The 20,512-nt window shown below is 41.0% G+C and overlaps 19 non-coding genes across 19 annotated transcripts; 17 read left to right on the forward strand and 2 right to left on the reverse strand.

Moving 5' to 3' along the window:
- Positions 1 to 1,799: 1,799 nt before the first annotated feature.
- TRNAK-UUU (transfer RNA lysine (anticodon UUU)) lies at positions 1,800 to 1,872 on the reverse strand. Its single transcript has one exon. It is a non-coding gene; the product is annotated as a tRNA-Lys (tRNA).
- Positions 1,873 to 2,330: 458 nt separating this feature from the next.
- TRNAT-AGU (transfer RNA threonine (anticodon AGU)) lies at positions 2,331 to 2,404 on the forward strand. Its single transcript has one exon. It is a non-coding gene; the product is annotated as a tRNA-Thr (tRNA).
- Positions 2,405 to 3,172: 768 nt separating this feature from the next.
- Positions 3,173 to 3,246, forward strand: TRNAT-AGU (transfer RNA threonine (anticodon AGU)). The gene has a single exon. It is a non-coding gene; the product is annotated as a tRNA-Thr (tRNA).
- Positions 3,247 to 4,013: 767 nt separating this feature from the next.
- TRNAT-AGU (transfer RNA threonine (anticodon AGU)) lies at positions 4,014 to 4,087 on the forward strand. Its single transcript has one exon. It is a non-coding gene; the product is annotated as a tRNA-Thr (tRNA).
- Positions 4,088 to 4,324: 237 nt separating this feature from the next.
- Positions 4,325 to 4,397, reverse strand: TRNAK-UUU (transfer RNA lysine (anticodon UUU)). The gene has a single exon. It is a non-coding gene; the product is annotated as a tRNA-Lys (tRNA).
- Positions 4,398 to 7,379: 2,982 nt separating this feature from the next.
- On the forward strand, positions 7,380 to 7,453 carry TRNAT-AGU (transfer RNA threonine (anticodon AGU)). Its single transcript has one exon. It is a non-coding gene; the product is annotated as a tRNA-Thr (tRNA).
- A 767-nt stretch (positions 7,454 to 8,220) lies between these two features.
- TRNAT-AGU (transfer RNA threonine (anticodon AGU)) lies at positions 8,221 to 8,294 on the forward strand. The gene has a single exon. It is a non-coding gene; the product is annotated as a tRNA-Thr (tRNA).
- Positions 8,295 to 9,061: 767 nt separating this feature from the next.
- Positions 9,062 to 9,135, forward strand: TRNAT-AGU (transfer RNA threonine (anticodon AGU)). The gene has a single exon. It is a non-coding gene; the product is annotated as a tRNA-Thr (tRNA).
- A 768-nt stretch (positions 9,136 to 9,903) lies between these two features.
- TRNAT-AGU (transfer RNA threonine (anticodon AGU)) lies at positions 9,904 to 9,977 on the forward strand. Its single transcript has one exon. It is a non-coding gene; the product is annotated as a tRNA-Thr (tRNA).
- Positions 9,978 to 10,744: 767 nt separating this feature from the next.
- Positions 10,745 to 10,818, forward strand: TRNAT-AGU (transfer RNA threonine (anticodon AGU)). Its single transcript has one exon. It is a non-coding gene; the product is annotated as a tRNA-Thr (tRNA).
- A 767-nt stretch (positions 10,819 to 11,585) lies between these two features.
- Positions 11,586 to 11,659, forward strand: TRNAT-AGU (transfer RNA threonine (anticodon AGU)). The gene has a single exon. It is a non-coding gene; the product is annotated as a tRNA-Thr (tRNA).
- Positions 11,660 to 12,426: 767 nt separating this feature from the next.
- On the forward strand, positions 12,427 to 12,500 carry TRNAT-AGU (transfer RNA threonine (anticodon AGU)). Its single transcript has one exon. It is a non-coding gene; the product is annotated as a tRNA-Thr (tRNA).
- A 767-nt stretch (positions 12,501 to 13,267) lies between these two features.
- TRNAT-AGU (transfer RNA threonine (anticodon AGU)) lies at positions 13,268 to 13,341 on the forward strand. Its single transcript has one exon. It is a non-coding gene; the product is annotated as a tRNA-Thr (tRNA).
- Positions 13,342 to 14,109: 768 nt separating this feature from the next.
- TRNAT-AGU (transfer RNA threonine (anticodon AGU)) lies at positions 14,110 to 14,183 on the forward strand. The gene has a single exon. It is a non-coding gene; the product is annotated as a tRNA-Thr (tRNA).
- A 767-nt stretch (positions 14,184 to 14,950) lies between these two features.
- Positions 14,951 to 15,024, forward strand: TRNAT-AGU (transfer RNA threonine (anticodon AGU)). The gene has a single exon. It is a non-coding gene; the product is annotated as a tRNA-Thr (tRNA).
- Positions 15,025 to 15,792: 768 nt separating this feature from the next.
- Positions 15,793 to 15,866, forward strand: TRNAT-AGU (transfer RNA threonine (anticodon AGU)). Its single transcript has one exon. It is a non-coding gene; the product is annotated as a tRNA-Thr (tRNA).
- A 767-nt stretch (positions 15,867 to 16,633) lies between these two features.
- TRNAT-AGU (transfer RNA threonine (anticodon AGU)) lies at positions 16,634 to 16,707 on the forward strand. Its single transcript has one exon. It is a non-coding gene; the product is annotated as a tRNA-Thr (tRNA).
- Positions 16,708 to 17,474: 767 nt separating this feature from the next.
- On the forward strand, positions 17,475 to 17,548 carry TRNAT-AGU (transfer RNA threonine (anticodon AGU)). Its single transcript has one exon. It is a non-coding gene; the product is annotated as a tRNA-Thr (tRNA).
- Positions 17,549 to 19,905: 2,357 nt separating this feature from the next.
- Positions 19,906 to 19,979, forward strand: TRNAT-AGU (transfer RNA threonine (anticodon AGU)). The gene has a single exon. It is a non-coding gene; the product is annotated as a tRNA-Thr (tRNA).
- Positions 19,980 to 20,512: the final 533 nt, after the last annotated feature.

Here is a 20,512-nt window from a genome sequence, read left to right on the forward strand (position 1 = left end):
CTGGACTCCACTACCTTAGAGTCATATTGCCCAAGGTTGCGATGCCATCAGAAATAGCACATATTAGAATGAGCAATTCATATTTCCTGCTTAATTTTTTGTAAAAGAAGCAAAGGTACGCCTGAACAGGGACTTGAACCCTGGACCCTCAGATTAAAAGTCTGATGCCCTACCGACTGAGCTATCCAGGCAGATGGATCACTGCCATTTGAAACTTGATTTTCACTCTACAGCACCTCCATACATGGCTACCTCACTGGTCAATAAAGGAAATGAATTACTAGTGCATTACACACATTTTGACACTGGAGACATAACTTTTTTCAGTCATTCCGTATCCAGATATAGAGATTTGCAGCATCTAGGACTTTAATGTTCACCCACTTACGGATTTGAATGTTTTGCCACATTCATGAGTGCAAACTTGCTCCCCAGTAAAGACGAACATGTGCTCCTCAATGCACACACTGGGCAATGCAGTCCACTCTAAATCGACGATTAATGACATGCTCGTTTTGTGCAATGGAGTTTCAGTCAATTGGAAAACATTTTGAAAAGTTATATTGCAACAGAAGCCCAGCCTTAAAAAAGTGGATTTCACTTCTAAATGATTACATGAGGAAGGAAAGGAGACCAGATGCAAAAAGGTTGCTGTGGCTTAGTTGGTTAAAGCGCCTGTCTAGTAAACAGGAGATCCTGAGTTCGAATCTCAGCAGCGCCTGTCTGCTTTTTTTTCGACCAATCTGTCTCCCCAATATTAAAACTATGTACAAAGATTGCTATTTCATGCTATTTAGAAGCACAGTGAGGCTTGAAATGTTGGCAAAGCATCCAAGAACTCTGGACTCCACTACCTTAGAGTCATATTGCCCAAGGTTGCGATGCCATCAGAAATAGCACATATTAGAATGAGCAATTCATATTTCCTGCTTAATTTTTTGTAAAAGAAGCAAAGGTACGCCTGAACAGGGACTTGAACCCTGGACCCTCAGATTAAAAGTCTGATGCTCTACCGACTGAGCTATCCAGGCACAGGGATCACTGCCCATTTGAAACTTGATTTTCACTCTACAGCACCTCCATACATGGCTACCGCACTGGTCAATAAAGGAAATGAATTACTAGTGCATTACACACATTTTGACACTGGAGACATAACTTTTTTCAGTCATTCCGTATCCAGATATAGAGATTTGCAGCATCTAGGACTTTAATGTTCACCCGCTTACGGATTTGAATGTTTTGCCACATTCATGAGTGCAAACTTGCTCCCCAGTAAAGACGAACATGTGCTCCTCAATGCACACACTGGGCAATGCAGTCCACTCTAAATCGACGATTAATGACATGCTCGTTTTGTGCAATGGAGTTTCAGTCAATTGGATAACATTTTGAAAAGTTATATTGCAACAGAAGCCCAGCCTTAAAAAAGTGGATTTCACTTCTGATTGATTACATGAGGAAGGAAAGGAGACCAGATGCAAAAAAGGTGCTGTGGCTTAGTTGGTTAAAGCGCCTGTCTAGTAAACAGGAGATCCTGAGTTTGAATCTCAGCAGCGCCTGTCTGCTTTTTTTTCGACCAATCTGTCTCCCCAATATTAAAACTTTGTACAAAGATTGCTATTTCATGCTATTTAGAAGCACAGTCAGGCTTGAAATGTTGGCAAAGCATCCAAGAACTCTGGACTCCACTACCTTAGAGTCATATTGCCCAAGGTTGCGATGCCATCAGAAACAGCACATATTAGAATGAGCAATTCATATTTCCTGCTTAATTTTTTGTAAAAGAAGCAAAGGTATGCCTGAACAGGGACTTGAACCCTGGACCCTCAGATTAAAAGTCTGATGCTCTACCGACTGAGCTATCCAGGCACAGGGATCACTGCCCATTTGAAACTTGATTTTCACTCTACAGCACCTCCATACATGGCTACCTCACTGGTCAATGAAGGAAATGAATTACTAGTGCATTACACACATTTTGACACTGGAGACATAACTTTTTTCAGTCATTCCGTATCCAGATATAGAGATTTGCAGCATCTAGGACTTTAATGTTCACCACCTTACGGATTTGAATGTTTTGCCACATTCATGAGTGCAAACTTGCTCCCCAGTAAAGACGAACATGTGCTCCTCAATGCACACACTGGGCAATGCAGTCCACTCTAAATCGACGATTAATGACATGCTCGTTTTGTGCAATGGAGTTTCAGTCAATTGGAAAACATTTTGTAAAGTTATATTGCAACAGAAGCCCAGCCTTAAAAAAAGTGGATTTCACTACTAAATGATTACATGAGGAAGGAAAGGAGATCAGATGCAAAAGAGGTGCTGTGGCTTAGTTGGTTAAAGCGCCTGTCTAGTAAACAGGAGATCCTGAGTTCGAATCTCAGCAGCGCCTGTCTGCTTTTTTTTCGACCAATCTGTCTCCCCAATATTAAAACTTTGTACAAAGATTGCTATTTCATGCTATTTAGAAGCACAGTCAGGCTTGAAATGTTGGCAAAGCATCCAAGAACTCTGGACTCCACTACCTTAGAGTCATATTGCCCAAGGTTGCGATGCCATCAGAAATAGCACATATTAGAATGAGCAATTCATATTTCCTGCTTAATTTTTTGTAAAAGAAGCAAAGATACACCTGAACAGGGACTTGAACCCTGGACCCTCAGATTAAAAGTCTGATGCTCTACCGACTGAGCTATCCAGGCACAGGGATCACTGCCCATTTGAAACTTGATTTTCACTCTACATCACCTCCATACATGGCTACCTCACTGGTCAATAAAGGAAATGAATTACTAGTGCATTACACACATTTTGACACTGGAGACATAACTTTTTTCAGTCATTCCGTATCCAGATATAGAGATTTGCAGCATCTAGGACTTTAATGTTCACCCACTTACGGATTTGAATGTTTTGCCACATTCATGAGTGCAAACTTGCTCCCCAGTAAAGGCGAACATGTGCTCCTCAATACACACACTGGGCAATGCAGTCCACTCTAAATCAACGATTAATGACATGCTCGTTTTGTGCAATGGAGTTTCAGTCAATTGGAAAACATTTTGTAAAGTTATATTGCAACAGAAGCCCAGCCTTAAAAAAAGTGGATTTCACTACTAAATGATTACATGAGGAAGGAAAGGAGATCAGATGCAAAAGAGGTGCTGTGGCTTAGTTGGTTAAAGCGCCTGTCTAGTAAACAGGAGATCCTGAGTTCGAATCTCAGCAGCGCCTGTCTGCTTTTTTTTCGACCAATCTGTCTCCCCAATATTAAAACTTTGTACAAAGATTGCTGTTTCATGCTATTTAGAAGCACAGTCAGGCTTGAAATGTTGGCAAAGCATCCAAGAACTCTGGACTCCACTACCTTAGAGTCATATTGCCCAAGGTTGCGATGCCATCAGAAATAGCACATATTAGAATGAGCAATTCATATTTCCTGCTAAATTTTTTGTAAAAGAAGCAAAGATACGCCTGAACAGGGACTTGAACCCTGGACCCTCAGATTAAAAGTCTGATGCTCTACCGACTGAGCTATCCAGGCACAGGGATCACTGCCCATTTGAAACTTGATTTTCACTCTACAGCACCTCCATACATGGCTACCTCACTGGTCAATAAAGGAAATGAATTACTAGTGCATTACACACATTTTGACACTGGAGACATAACTTTTTTCAGTCATTCCGTATCCAGATATAGAGATTTGCAGCATCTAGGACTTTAATGTTCACCCACTTACGGATTTGAATGTTTTGCCACATTCATGAGTGCAAACTTGCTCCCCAGTAAAGACGAACATGTGCTCCTCAATGCACACACTGGGCAATGCAGTCCACTCTAAATCAACGATTAATGACATGCTCGTTTTGTGCAATGGAGTTTCAGTCAATTGGAAAACATTTTGAAAAGTTATATTGCAACAGAAGCCCAGCCTTAAAAAAGTGGATTTCACTTCTAAATGATTACATGAGGAAGGAAAGGAGACCAGATGCAAAAAAGGTGCTGTGGCTTAGTTGGTTAAAGCGCCTGTCTAGTAAACAGGAGATCCTGAGTTCGAATCTCAGCAGCGCCTGTCTGCTTTTTTTTCGACCAATCTGTCTCCCCAATATTAAAACTTTGTACAAAGATTGCTATTTCATGCTATTTAGAAGCACAGTCAGGCTTGAAATGTTGGCAAAGCATCCAAGAACTCTGGACTCCACTACCTTAGAGTCATATTGCCCAAGGTTGCGATGCCATCAGAAATAGCACATATTAGAATGAGCAATTCATATTTCCTGCTTAATTTTTTGTAAAAGAAGCAAAGGTATGCCTGAACAGGGACTTGAACCCTGGACCCTCAGATTAAAAGTCTGATGCTCTACCGACTGAGCTATCCAGGCACAGGGATCACTGCCCATTTGAAACTTGATTTTCACTCTACAGCACCTCCACACATGGCTACCTCACTGGTCAATAAAGGAAATGAATTACTAGTGCATTACACACATTTTGACACTGGAGACATAACTTTTTTCAGTCATTCCGTATCCAGATATAGAGATTTGCAGCATCTAGGACTTTAATGTTCACCCACTTACGGATTTGAATGTTTTGCCACATTCATGAGTGCAAACTTGCTCCCCAGTAAAGACGAACATGTGCTCCTCAATGCACACACTGGGCAATGCAGTCCACTCTAAATCAACGATTAATGACATGCTCGTTTTGTGCAATGGAGTTTCAGTCAATTGGAAAACATTTTGAAAAGTTATATTGCAACAGAAGCCCAGCCTTAAAAAAGTGGATTTCACTTCTGATTGATTACATGAGGAAGGAAAGGAGACCAGATGCAAAAAAGGTGCTGTGGCTCAGTTGGTTAAAGCGCCTGTCTAGTAAACAGGAGATCCTGAGTTCGAATCTCAGCAGCGCCTGTCTGCTTTTTTTTCGACCAATCTGTCTCCCCAATATTAAAACTTTGTACAAAGATTGCTATTTCATGCTATTTAGAAGCACAGTCAGGCTTGAAATGTTGGCAAAGCATCCAAGAACTCTGGACTCCACTACCTTAGAGTCATATTGCCCAAGGTTGCGATGCCATCAGAAATAGCACATATTAGAATGAGCAATTCATATTTCCTGCTTAATTTTTTGTAAAAGAAGCAAAGGTACGCCTGAACAGGGACTTGAACCCTGGACCCTCAGATTAAAAGTCTGATGCTCTACCGACTGAGCTATCCAGGCACAAGGATCACTGCCCATTTGAAACTTGATTTTCACTCTACAGCACCTCCATACATGGCTACCTCACTGGTCAATAGAGGAAATGAATTACTAGTGCATTACACACATTTTGACACTGGAGACATAACTTTTTTCAGTCATTCCGTATCCAGATATAGAGATTTGCAGCATCTAGGACTTTAATGTTCACCCACTTACGGATTTGAATGTTTTGCCACATTCATGAGTGCAAACTTGCTCCCCAGTAAAGACGAACATGTGCTCCTCAATGCACACACTGGGCAATGCAGTCCACTCTAAATCAACGATTAATGACATGCTCGTTTTGTGCAATGGAGTTTCAGTCAATTGGAAAACATTTTGTAAAGTTATATTGCAACAGAAGCCCAGCCTTAAAAAAAGTGGATTTCACTTCTAAATGATTACATGAGGAAGGACAGGAGATCAGATGCAAAAGAGGTGCTGTGGCTTAGTTGGTTAAAGCGCCTGTCTAGTAAACTGGAGATCCTGAGTTCGAACCTCAGCAGCGCCTGTCTGCTTTTTTTTCGACCAATCTGTCTCCCCAATATTAAAACTTTGTACAAAGATTGTTATTTCATGCTATTTAGAAGCACAGTCAGGCTTGAAATGTTGGCAAAGCATCCAAGAATTCTGGACTCCACTACCTTAGAGTCATATTGCCCAAGGTTGCGATGCCATCAGAAATAGCACATATTAGAATGAGCAATTCATATTTCCTGCTAAATTTTTTGTAAAAGAAGCAAAGGTACGCCTGAACAGGGACTTGAACCCTGGACCCTCAGATTAAAAGTCTGATGCTCTACCGACTGAGCTATCCAGGCACAAGGATCACTGCCCATTTGAAACTTGATTTTCACTCTACAGCACCTCCATACATGGCTACCTCACTGGTCAATAAAGGAAATGAATTACTAGTGCATTACACACATTTTGACACTGGAGACATAACTTTTTTCAGTCATTCCGTATCCAGATATAGAGATTTGCAGCATCTAGGACTTTAATGTTCACCCACTTACGGATTTGAATGTTTTGCCACATTCATGAGTGCAAACTTGCTCCCCAGTAAAGACGAACATGTGCTCCTCAATGCACACACTGGGCAATGCAGTCCACTCTAAATCGACGATTAATGACATGCTCGTTTTGTGCAATGGAGTTTCAGTCAATTGGAAAACATTTTGAAAAGTTATATTGCAACACAAGCCCAGACTTAAAAAAGTGGATTTCACTTCTGATTGATTACATGAGGAAGGAAAGGAGACCAGATGCAAAAAAGGTGCTGTGGCTTAGTTGGTTAAAGCGCCTGTCTAGTAAACAGGAGATCCTGAGTTTGAATCTCAGCAGCGCCTGTCTGCTTTTTTTTCGACCAATCTGTCTCCCCAATATTAAAACTTTGTACAAAGATTGCTATTTCATGCTATTTAGAAGCACAGTCAGGCTTGAAATGTTGGCAAAGCATCCAAGAACTCTGGACTCCACTACCTTAGAGTCATATTGCCCAAGGTTGCGATGCCATCAGAAACAGCACATATTAGAATGAGCAATTCATATTTCCTGCTTAATTTTTTGTAAAAGAAGCAAAGGTACGCCTGAACAGGGACTTGAATCCTGGACCCTCAGATTAAAAGTCTGATGCTCTACCGACTGAGCTATCCAGGCACAGGGATCACTGCCCATTTGAAACTTGATTTTCACTCTACAGCACCTCCATACATGGCTACCTCACTGGTCAATAAAGGAAATGAATTACTAGTGCATTACACACATTTTGACACTGGAGACATAACTTTTTTCAGTCATTCCGTATCCAGATATAGAGATTTGCAGCATCTAGGACTTTAATGTTCACCCACTTACGGATTTGAATGTTTTGCCACATTCATGAGTGCAAAATTGCTCCCCAGTAAAGGCGAACATGTGCTCCTCAATACACACACTGGGCAATGCAGTCCACTCTAAATCAACGATTAATGACATGCTCGTTTTGTGCAATGGAGTTTCAGTCAATTGGAAAACATTTTGTAAAGTTATATTGCAACAGAAGCCCAGCCTTAAAAAAAGTGGATTTCACTTCTAAATGATTACATGAGGAAGGAAAGGAGATCAGATGCAAAAGAGGTGCTGTGGCTTAGTTGGTTAAAGCGCCTGTCTAGTAAACAGGAGATCCTGAGTTCGAATCTCAGCAGCGCCTGTCTGCTTTTTTTTCGACCAATCTGTCTCCCCAATATTAAAACTTTGTACAAAGATTGTTATTTCATGCTATTTAGAAGCACAGTCAGGCTTGAAATGTTGGCAAAGCATCCAAGAATTCTGGACTCCACTACCTTAGAGTCATATTGCCCAAGGTTGCGATGCCATCAGAAATAGCACATATTAGAATGAGCAATTCATATTTCCTGCTAAATTTTTTGTAAAAGAAGCAAAGATACGCCTGAACAGGGACTTGAATCCTGGACCCTCAGATTAAAAGTCTGATGCTCTACCGACTGAGCTATCCAGGCACAGGGATCACTGCCCATTTGAAACTTGATTTTCACTCTACAGCACCTCCATACATGGCTACCTCACTGGTCAATAAAGGAAATGAATTACTAGTGCATTACACACATTTTGACACTGGAGACATAACTTTTTTCAGTCATTCCGTATCCAGATATAGAGATTTGCAGCATCTAGGACTTTAATGTTCACCCACTTACGGATTTGAATGTTTTGCCACATTCATGAGTGCAAACTTGCTCCCCAGTAAAGACGAACATGTGCTCCTCAATGCACACACTGGGCAATGCAGTCCACTCTAAATCGACGATTAATGACATGCTCGTTTTGTGCAATGGAGTTTCAGTCAATTGGAAAACATTTTGAAAAGTTATATTGCAACAGAAGCCCAGCCTTAAAAAAGTGGATTTCACTTCTAAATGATTACATGAGGAAGGAAAGGAGACCAGATGCAAAAAAGGTGCTGTGGCTTAGTTGGTTAAAGCGCCTGTCTAGTAAACAGGAGATCCTGAGTTCGAATCTCAGCAGCGCCTGTCTGCTTTTTTTTCGACCAATCTGTCTCCCCAATATTAAAACTTTGTACAAAGATTGCTATTTCATGCTATTTAGAAGCACAGTCAGGCTTGAAATGTTGGCAAAGCATCCAAGAACTCTGGACTCCACTACCTTAGAATCATATTGCCCAAGGTTGCGATGCCATCAGAAATAGCACATATTAGAATGAGCAATTCATATTTCCTGCTTAATTTTTTGTAAAAGAAGCAAAGGTACGCCTGAACAGGGACTTGAACCCTGGACCCTCAGATTAAAAGTCTGATGCTCTACCGACTGAGCTATCCAGGCACAAGGATCACTGCCCATTTGAAACTTGATTTTCACTCTACAGCACCTCCATACATGGCTACCTCACTGGTCAATAAAGGAAATGAATTACTAGTGCATTACACACATTTTGACACTGGAGACATAACTTTTTTCAGTCATTCCGTATCCAGATATAGAGATTTGCAGCATCTAGGACTTTAATGTTCACCCACTTACGGATTTGAATGTTTTGCCACATTCATGAGTGCAAACTTGCTCCCCAGTAAAGACGAACATGTGCTCCTCAATGCACACACTGGGCAATGCAGTCCACTCTAAATCGACGATTAATGACATGCTCGTTTTGTGCAATGGAGTTTCAGTCAATTGGAAAACATTTTGAAAAGTTATATTGCAACAGAAGCCCAGCCTTAAAAAAGTGGATTTCACTTCTAAATGATTACATGAGGAAGGAAAGGAGACCAGATGCAAAAAAGGTGCTGTGGCTTAGTTGGTTAAAGCGCCTGTCTAGTAAACAGGAGATCCTGAGTTCGAATCTCAGCAGCGCCTGTCTGCTTTTTTTTCGACCAATCTGTCTCCCCAATATTAAAACTTTGTACAAAGATTGCTATTTCTTGCTATTTAGAAGCACAGTCAGGCTTGAAATGTTGGCAAAGCATCCAAGAACTCTGGACTCCACTACCTTAGAATCATATTGCCCAAGGTTGCGATGCCATCAGAAATAGCACATATTAGAATGAGCAATTCATATTTCCTGCTTAATTTTTTGTAAAAGAAGCAAAGGTACGCCTGAACAGGGACTTGAACCCTGGACCCTCAGATTAAAAGTCTGATGCTCTACCGACTGAGCTATCCAGGCACAAGGATCACTGCCCATTTGAAACTTGATTTTCACTCTACAGCACCTCCATACATGGCTACCTCACTGGTCAATAAAGGAAATGAATTACTAGTGCATTACACACATTTTGACACTGGAGACATAACTTTTTTCAGTCATTCCGTATCCAGATATAGAGATTTGCAGCATCTAGGACTTTAATGTTCACCCACTTACGGATTTGAATGTTTTGCCACATTCATGAGTGCAAAATTGCTCCCCAGTAAAGGCGAACATGTGCTCCTCAATACACACACTGGGCAATGCAGTCCACTCTAAATCAACGATTAATGACATGCTCGTTTTGTGCAATGGAGTTTCAGTCAATTGGAAAACATTTTGTAAAGTTATATTGCAACAGAAGCCCAGCCTTAAAAAAAGTGGATTTCACTTCTAAATGATTACATGAGGAAGGAAAGGAGAACAGATGCAAAAAAGGTGCTGTGGCTTAGTTGGTTAAAGCGCCTGTCTAGTAAACAGGAGATCCTGAGTTCGAATCTCAGCAGCGCCTGTCTGCTTTTTTTTCGACCAATCTGTCTCCCCAATATTAAAACTTTGTACAAAGATTGCTGTTTCATGCTATTTAGAAGCACAGTCAGGCTTGAAATGTTGGCAAAGCATCCAAGAACTCTGGACTCCACTACCTTAGAGTCATATTGCCCAAGGTTGCGATGCCATCAGAAATAGCACATATTAGAATGAGCAATTCATATTTCCTGCTTAATTTTTTGTAAAAGAAGCAAAGGTACGCCTGAACAGGGACTTGAACCCTGGACCCTCAGATTAAAAGTCTGATGCTCTACCGACTGAGCTATCCAGGCACAAGGATCACTGCCCATTTGAAACTTGATTTTCACTCTACAGCACCTCCATACATGGCTACCTCACTGGTCAATAAAGGAAATGAATTACTAGTGCATTACACACATTTTGACACTGGAGACATAACTTTTTTCAGTCATTCCGTATCCAGATATAGAGATTTGCAGCATCTAGGACTTTAATGTTCACCCACTTACGGATTTGAATGTTTTGCCACATTCATGAGTGCAAACTTGCTCCCCAGTAAAGACGAACATGTGCTCCTCAATGCACACACTGGGCAATGCAGTCCACTCTAAATCGACGATTAATGACATGCTCGTTTTGTGCAATGGAGTTTCAGTCAATTGGAAAACATTTTGAAAAGTTATATTGCAACAGAAGCCCAGCCTTAAAAAAGTGGATTTCACTTCTAAATGATTACATGAGGAAGGAAAGGAGACCAGATGCAAAAAAGGTGCTGTGGCTTAGTTGGTTAAAGCGCCTGTCTAGTAAACAGGAGATCCTGAGTTCGAATCTCAGCAGCGCCTGTCTGCTTTTTTTTCGACCAATCTGTCTCCCCAATATTAAAACTTTGTACAAAGATTGCTATTTCATGCTATTTAGAAGCACAGTCAGGCTTGAAATGTTGGCAAAGCATCCAAGAATTCTGGACTCCACTACCTTAGAGTCATATTGCCCAAGGTTGCGATGCCATCAGAAATAGCACATATTAGAATGAGCAATTCATATTTCCTGCTAAATTTTTTGTAAAAGAAGCAAAGATACGCCTGAACAGGGACTTGAACCCTGGACCCTCAGATTAAAAGTCTGATGCTCTACCGACTGAGCTATCCAGGCACAAGGATCACTGCCCATTTGAAACTTGATTTTCACTCTACAGCACCTCCATACATGGCTACCTCACTGGTCAATAAAGGAAATGAATTACTAGTGGATTACACACATTTTGACACTGGAGACATAACTTTTTTCAGTCATTCAGTATCCAGATATAGAGATTTGCAGCATCTAGGACTTTAATGTTCACCCACTTACGGATTTGAATGTTTTGCCACATTCATGAGTGCAAACTTGCTCCCCAGTAAAGACGAACATGTGCTCCTCAATGCACACACTGGGCAATGCAGTCCACTCTAAATCGACGATTAATGACATGCTCGTTTTGTGCAATGGAGTTTCAGTCAATTGGAAAACATTTTGAAAAGTTATATTGCAACAGAAGCCCAGCCTTAAAAAAGTGGATTTCACTTCTAAATGATTACATGAGGAAGGAAAGGAGACCAGATGCAAAAAAGGTGCTGTGGCTTAGTTGGTTAAAGCGCCTGTCTAGTAAACAGGAGATCCTGAGTTCGAATCTCAGCAGCGCCTGTCTGCTTTTTTTTCGACCAATCTGTCTCCCCAATATTAAAACTTTGTACAAAGATTGCTATTTCATGCTATTTAGAAGCACAGTCAGGCTTGAAATATTGGCAAAGCATCCAAGAACTCTGGACTCCACTACCTTAGAATCATATTGCCCAAGGTTGCGATGCCATCAGAAATAGCACATATTAGAATGAGCAATTCATATTTCCTGCTTAATTTTTTGTAAAAGAAGCAAAGGTACGCCTGAACAGGGACTTGAACCCTGGACCCTCAGATTAAAAGTCTGATGCTCTACCGACTGAGCTATCCAGGCACAAGGATCGCTGCCCATTTGAAACTTGATTTTCACTCTACAGCACCTCCATACATGGCTACCTCACTGGTCAATAAAGGAAATGAATTACTAGTGCATTACACACATTTTGACACTGGAGACATAACTTTTTTCAGTCATTCCGTATCCAGATATAGAGATTTGCAGCATCTAGGACTTTAATGTTCACCCACTTACGGATTTGAATGTTTTGCCACATTCATGAGTGCAAACTAGCTCCCCAGTAGAGACGAACATGTGCTCCTCAATGCACACACTGGGCAATGCAGTCCACTCTAAATCGACGATTAATGACATGCTCGTTTTGTGCAATGGAGTTTCAGTCAATTGGAAAACATTTTGAAAAGTTATATTGCAACAGAAGCCCAGCCTTAAAAAAGTGGATTTCACTTCTAAATGATTACATGAGGAAGGAAAGGAGACCAGATGCAAAAAAGGTGCTGTGGCTTAGTTGGTTAAAGCGCCTGTCTAGTAAACAGGAGATCCTGAGTTCGAATCTCAGCAGCGCCTGTCTGCTTTTTTTTCGACCAATCTGTCTCCCCAATATTAAAACTTTGTACAAAGATTGCTGTTTCATGCTATTTAGAAGCACAGTCAGGCTTGAAATGTTGGCAAAGCATCCAAGAACTCTGGACTCCACTACCTTAGAGTCATATTGCCCAAGGTTGCGATGCCATCAGAAATAGCACATATTAGAATGAGCAATTCATATTTCCTGCTAAATTTTTTGTAAAAGAAGCAAAGATACGCCTGAACAGGGACTTGAACCCTGGACCCTCAGATTAAAAGTCTGATGCTCTACCGACTGAGCTATCCAGGCACAGGGATCACTGCCCATTTGAAACTTGATTTTCACTCTACAGCACCTCCATACACGGCTACCTCACTGGTCAATAAAGGAAATGAATTACTAGTGCATTACACACATTTTGACACTGGAGACATAACTTTTTTCAGTCATTCCGTATCCAGATATAGAGATTTGCAGCATCTAGGACTTTAATGTTCACCCACTTACGGATTTGAATGTTTTGCCACATTCATGAGTGCAAACTTGCTCCCCAGTAAAGACGAACATGTGCTCCTCAATGCACACACTGGGCAATGCAGTCCACTCTAAATCGACGATTAATGACATGCTCGTTTTGTGCAATGGAGTTTCAGTCAATTGGAAAACATTTTGAAAAGTTATATTGCAACAGAAGCCCAGCCTTAAAAAAGTGGATTTCACTTCTAAATGATTACATGAGGAAGGAAAGGAGACCAGATGCAAAAAAGGTGCTGTGGCTTAGTTGGTTAAAGCGCCTGTCTAGTAAACAGGAGATCCTGAGTTCGAATCTCAGCAGCGCCTGTCTGCTTTTTTTTTCGACCAATCTGTCTCCCCAATATTAAAACTTTGTACAAAGATTGCTGTTTCATGCTATTTAGAAGCACAGTCATGCTTGAAATGTTGGCAAAGCATCCAAGAACTCTGGACTCCACTACCTTAGAGTCATATTGCCCAAGGTTGCGATGCCATCAGAAATAGCACATATTAGAATGAGCAATTCATATTTCCTGCTTAATTTTTTGTAAAAGAAGCAAAGGTACGCCTGAACAGGGACTTGAACCCTGGACCCTCAGATTAAAAGTCTGATGCTCTACCGACTGAGCTATCCAGGCACAAGGATCACTGCCCATTTGAAACTTGATTTTCACTCTACAGCACCTCCATACATGGCTACCTCACTGGTCAATAAAGGAAATGAATTACTAGTGCATTACACACATTTTGACACTGGAGACATAACTTTTTTCAGTCATTCCGTATCCAGATATAGAGATTTGCAGCATCTAGGACTTTAATGTTCGCCCACTTACGGATTTGAATGTTTTGCCACATTCATGAGTGCAAACTAGCTCCCCAGTAGAGACGAACATGTGCTCCTCAATGCACACACTGGGCAATGCAGTCCACTCTAAATCGACGATTAATGACATGCTCGTTTTGTGCAATGGAGTTTCAGTCAATTGGAAAACATTTTGAAAAGTTATATTGCAACAGAAGCCCAGCCTTAAAAAAGTGGATTTCACTTCTAAATGATTACATGAGGAAGGAAAGGAGACCAGATGCAAAAAAGGTGCTGTGGCTTAGTTGGTTAAAGCGCCTGTCTAGTAAACAGGAGATCCTGAGTTCGAATCTCAGCAGCGCCTGTCTGCTTTTTTTTCGACCAATCTGTCTCCCCAATATTAAAACTTTGTACAAAGATTGCTGTTTCATGCTATTTAGAAGCACAGTCAGGCTTGAAATGTTGGCAAAGCATCCAAGAACTCTGGACTCCACTACCTTAGAGTCATATTGCCCAAGGTTGCGATGCCATCAGAAATAGCACATATTAGAATGAGCAATTCATATTTCCTGCTAAATTTTTTGTAAAAGAAGCAAAGATACGCCTGAACAGGGACTTGAACCCTGGACCCTCAGATTAAAAGTCTGATGCTCTACCGACTGAGCTATCCAGGCACAGGGATCACTGCCCATTTGAAACTTGATTTTCACTCTACAGCACCTCCATACACGGCTACCTCACTGGTCAATAAAGGAAATGAATTACTAGTGCATTACACACATTTTGACACTGGAGACATAACTTTTTTCAGTCATTCCGTATCCAGATATAGAGATTTGCAGCATCTAGGACTTTAATGTTCACCCACTTACGGATTTGAATGTTTTGCCACATTCATGAGTGCAAACTTGCTCCCCAGTAAAGACGAACATGTGCTCCTCAATGCACACACTGGGCAATGCAGTCCACTCTAAATCGACGATTAATGACATGCTCGTTTTGTGCAATGGAGTTTCAGTCAATTGGAAAACATTTTGAAAAGTTATATTGCAACAGAAGCCCAGCCTTAAAAAAGTGGATTTCACTTCTAAATGATTACATGAGGAAGGAAAGGAGACCAGATGCAAAAAAGGTGCTGTGGCTTAGTTGGTTAAAGCGCCTGTCTAGTAAACAGGAGATCCTGAGTTCGAATCTCAGCAGCGCCTGTCTGCTTTTTTTTCGACCAATCTGTCTCCCCAATATTAAAACTTTGTACAAAGATTGCTGTTTCATGCTATTTAGAAGCACAGTCATGCTTGAAATGTTGGCAAAGCATCCAAGAACTCTGGACTCCACTACCTTAGAGTCATATTGCCCAAGGTTGCGATGCCATCAGAAATAGCACATATTAGAATGAGCAATTCATATTTCCTGCTTAATTTTTTGTAAAAGAAGCAAAGGTACGCCTGAACAGGGACTTGAACCCTGGACCCTCAGATTAAAAGTCTGATGCTCTACCGACTGAGCTATCCAGGCACAAGGATCACTGCCCATTTGAAACTTGATTTTCACTCTACAGCACCTCCATACATGGCTACCTCACTGGTCAATAAAGGAAATGAATTACTAGTGCATTACACACATTTTGACACTGGAGACATAACTTTTTTCAGTCATTCCGTATCCAGATATAGAGATTTGCAGCATCTAGGACTTTAATGTTCACCCACTTACGGATTTGAATGTTTTGCCACATTCATGAGTGCAAAATTGCTCCCCAGTAAAGGCGAACATGTGCTCCTCAATACACACACTGGGCAATGCAGTCCACTCTAAATCAACGATTAATGACATGCTCGTTTTGTGCAATGGAGTTTCAGTCAATTGGAAAACATTTTGTAAAGTTATATTGCAACAGAAGCCCAGCCTTAAAAAAAGTGGATTTCACTTCTAAATGATTACATGAGGAAGGAAAGGAGAACAGATGCAAAAAAGGTGCTGTGGCTTAGTTGGTTAAAGCGCCTGTCTAGTAAACAGGAGATCCTGAGTTCGAATCTCAGCAGCGCCTGTCTGCTTTTTTTTCGACCAATCTGTCTCCCCAATATTAAAACTTTGTACAAAGATTGCTGTTTCATGCTATTTAGAAGCACAGTCAGGCTTGAAATGTTGGCAAAGCATCCAAGAACTCTGGACTCCACTACCTTAGAGTCATATTGCCCAAGGTTGCGATGCCATCAGAAATAGCACATATTAGAATGAGCAATTCATATTTCCTGCTTAATTTTTTGTAAAAGAAGCAAAGGTACGCCTGAACAGGGACTTGAACCCTGGACCCTCAGATTAAAAGTCTGATGCTCTACCGACTGAGCTATCCAGGCACAAGGATCACTGCCCATTTGAAACTTGATTTTCACTCTACAGCACCTCCATACATGGCTACCTCACTGGTCAATAAAGGAAATGAATTACTAGTGCATTACACACATTTTGACACTGGAGACATAACTTTTTTCAGTCATTCCGTATCCAGATATAGAGATTTGCAGCATCTAGGACTTTAATGTTCACCCACTTACGGATTTGAATGTTTTGCCACATTCATGAGTGCAAACTTGCTCCCCAGTAAAGACGAACATGTGCTCCTCAATGCACACACTGGGCAATGCAGTCCACTCTAAATCGACGATTAATGACATGCTCGTTTTGTGCAATGGAGTTTCAGTCAATTGGAAAACATTTTGAAAAGTTATATTGCAACAGAAGCCCAGCCTTAAAAAAGTGGATTTCACTTCTAAATGATTACATGAGGAAGGAAAGGAGACCAGATGCAAAAAAGGTGCTGTGGCTTAGTTGGTTAAAGCGCCTGTCTAGTAAACAGGAGATCCTGAGTTCGAATCTCAGCAGCGCCTGTCTGCTTTTTTTTCGACCAATCTGTCTCCCCAATATTAAAACTTTGTACAAAGATTGCTATTTCATGCTATTTAGAAGCACAGTCAGGCTTGAAATGTTGGCAAAGCATCCAAGAATTCTGGACTCCACTACCTTAGAGTCATATTGCCCAAGGTTGCGATGCCATCAGAAATAGCACATATTAGAATGAGCAATTCATATTTCCTGCTAAATTTTTTGTAAAAGAAGCAAAGATACGCCTGAACAGGGACTTGAACCCTGGACCCTCAGATTAAAAGTCTGATGCTCTACCGACTGAGCTATCCAGGCACAAGGATCACTGCCCATTTGAAACTTGATTTTCACTCTACAGCACCTCCATACATGGCTACCTCACTGGTCAATAAAGGAAATGAATTACTAGTGCATTACACACATTTTGACACTGGAGACATAACTTTTTTCAGTCATTCCGTATCCAGATATAGAGATTTGCAGCATCTAGGACTTTAATGTTCACCCACTTACGGATTTGAATGTTTTGCCACATTCATGAGTGCAAACTTGCTCCCCAGTAAAGACGAACATGTGCTCCTCAATGCACACACTGGGCAATGCAGTCCACTCTAAATCGACGATTAATGACATGCTCGTTTTGTGCAATGGAGTTTCAGTCAATTGGAAAACATTTTGAAAAGTTATATTGCAACAGAAGCCCAGCCTTAAAAAAGTGGATTTCACTTCTAAATGATTACATGAGGAAGGAAAGGAGACCAGATGCAAAAAAGGTGCTGTGGCTTAGTTGGTTAAAGCGCCTGTCTAGTAAACAGGAGATCCTGAGTTCGAATCTCAGCAGCGCCTGTCTGCTTTTTTTTCGACCAATCTGTCTCCCCAATATTAAAACTTTGTACAAAGATTGCTATTTCATGCTATTTAGAAGCACAGTCAGGCTTGAAATGTTGGCAAAGCATCCAAGAACTCTGGACTCCACTACCTTAGAATCATATTGCCCAAGGTTGCGATGCCATCAGAAATAGCACATATTAGAATGAGCAATTCATATTTCCTGCTTAATTTTTTGTAAAAGAAGCAAAGGTACGCCTGAACAGGGACTTGAACCCTGGACCCTCAGATTAAAAGTCTGATGCTCTACCGACTGAGCTATCCAGGCACAAGGATCGCTGCCCATTTGAAACTTGATTTTCACTCTACAGCACCTCCATACATGGCTACCTCACTGGTCAATAAAGGAAATGAATTACTAGTGCATTACACACATTTTGACACTGGAGACATAACTTTTTTCAGTCATTCCGTATCCAGATATAGAGATTTGCAGCATCTAGGACTTTAATGTTCACCCACTTACGGATTTGAATGTTTTGCCACATTCATGAGTGCAAAATTGCTCCCCAGTAAAGGCGAACATGTGCTCCTCAATACACACACTGGGCAATGCAGTCCACTCTAAATCAACGATTAATGACATGCTCGTTTTGTGCAATGGAGTTTCAGTCAATTGGAAAACATTTTGTAAAGTTATATTGCAACAGAAGCCCAGCCTTAAAAAAAGTGGATTTCACTTCTAAATGATTACATGAGGAAGGACAGGAGATCAGATGCAAAAGAGGTGCTGTGGCTTAGTTGGTTAAAGCGCCTGTCTAGTAAACTGGAGATCCTGAGTTCGAACCTCAGCAGCGCCTGTCTGCTTTTTTTTCGACCAATCTGTCTCCCCAATATTAAAACTTTGTACAAAGATTGTTATTTCATGCTATTTAGAAGCACAGTCAGGCTTGAAATGTTGGCAAAGCATCCAAGAATTCTGGACTCCACTACCTTAGAGTCATATTGCCCAAGGTTGCTATGCCATCAGAAATAGCACATATTAGAATGAGCAATTCATATTTCCTGCTAGATTTTTTGTAAAAGAAGCAAAGGTACGCCTGAACAGGGACTTGAACCCTGGACCCTCAGATTAAAAGTCCGATGCTCTACCGACTGAGCTATCCAGGCACAAGGATCACTGCCCATTTGAAACTTGATTTTCACTCTACAGCACCTCCATACATGGCTACCTCACTGGTCAATAAAGGAAATGAATTACTAGTGCATTACACACATTTTGACACTGGAGACATAACTTTCTTCAGTCATTCCGTATCCAGATATAGAGATTTGCAGCATCTAGGACTTTAATGTTCACCCACTTACGGATTTGAATGTTTTGCCACATTCATGAGTGCAAACTTGCCCCCCAGTAAAGACGAACATGTGCTCCTCAATGCACACACTGGGCAATGCAGTCCACTCTAAATCGACGATTAATGACATGCTCGTTTTGTGCAATGGAGTTTCAGTCAATTGGAAAACATTTTGAAAAGTTATATTGCAACAGAAGCCCAGCCTTAAAAAAGTGGATTTCACTTCTGATTGATTACATGAGGAAGGAAAGGAGACCAGATGCAAAAAAGGTGCTGTGGCTTAGTTGGTTAAAGCGCCTGTCTAGTAAACAGGAGATCCTGAGTTTGAATCTCAGCAGCGCCTGTCTGCTTTTTTTTCGACCAATCTGTCTCCCCAATATTAAAACTTTGTACAAAGATTGCTATTTCATGCTATTTAGAAGCACAGTCAGGCTTGAAATGTTGGCAAAGCATCCAAGAACTCTGGACTCCACTACCTTAGAGTCATATTGCCCAAGGTTGCGTGAACCCTGGACCCTCAGATTAAAAGTCTGATGCTCTACCGACTGAGCTATCCAGGCAGATGGATCACTGCCATTTGAAACTTGATTTTCACTCTACAGCACCTCCATACATGGCTACCTCACTGGTCAATAAAGGAAATGAATTACTAGTGCATTACACACATTTTGACACTGGAGACATAACTTTTTTCAGTCATTCCGTATCCAGATATAGAGATTTGCAGCATCTAGGACTTTAATGTTCACCCACTTACGGATTTGAATGTTTTGCCACATTCATGAGTGCAAACTTGCTCCCCAGTAAAGACGAACATGTGCTCCTCAATGCACACACTGGGCAATGCAGTCCTCTCTAAATCGACGATTAATGACATGCTCGTTTTGTGCAATGGAGTTTCAGTCAATTGGAAAACATTTTGTAAAGTTATATTGCAACAGAAGCCCAGCCTTAAAAAAAGTGGATTTCACTTCTAAATGATTACATGAGGAAGGACAGGAGATCAGATGCAAAAGAGGTGCTGTGGCTTAGTTGGTTAAAGCGCCTGTCTAGTAAACAGGAGATCCTGAGTTCGAATCTCAGCAGCGCCTGTCTGCTTTTTTTTCGACCAATCTGTCTCCCCAATATTAAAACTTTGTACAAAGATTGTTATTTCATGCTATTTAGAAGCACAGTCAGGCTTGAAATGTTGGCAAAGCATCCAAGAACTCTGGACTCCACTACCTTAGAGTCATATTGCCCAAGGTTGCGATGCCATCAGAAATAGCACATATTAGAATGAGCAATTCATATTTCCTGCTTAATTTTTTGTAAAAGAAGCAAAGGTACGCCTGAACAGGGACTTGAACCCTGGACCCTCAGATTAAAAGTCTGATGCTCTACCGACTGAGCTATCCAGGCACAGGGATCACGGCCCATTTGAAACTTGATTTTCACTCTACAGCACCTCCGTACATGGCTACCTCACTGGTCATTAAAGGAAATGAATTACTAGTGCATTACACACATTTTGACACTGGAGACATAACTTTTTTCAGTCATTCCGTATCCAGATATAGAGATTTGCAGCATCTAGGACTTTAATGTTCACCCACTTAGGGATTTGAATGTTTTGCCACATTCA

This window comes from Ambystoma mexicanum, unplaced genomic scaffold (genome assembly GCF_040938575.1).
Source record: "Ambystoma mexicanum isolate Mex_15411 unplaced genomic scaffold, UKY_AmexF1_1 Mex_scaf1, whole genome shotgun sequence".
NCBI classification, from domain to species: Eukaryota; Metazoa; Chordata; class Amphibia; order Caudata; family Ambystomatidae; genus Ambystoma; species Ambystoma mexicanum.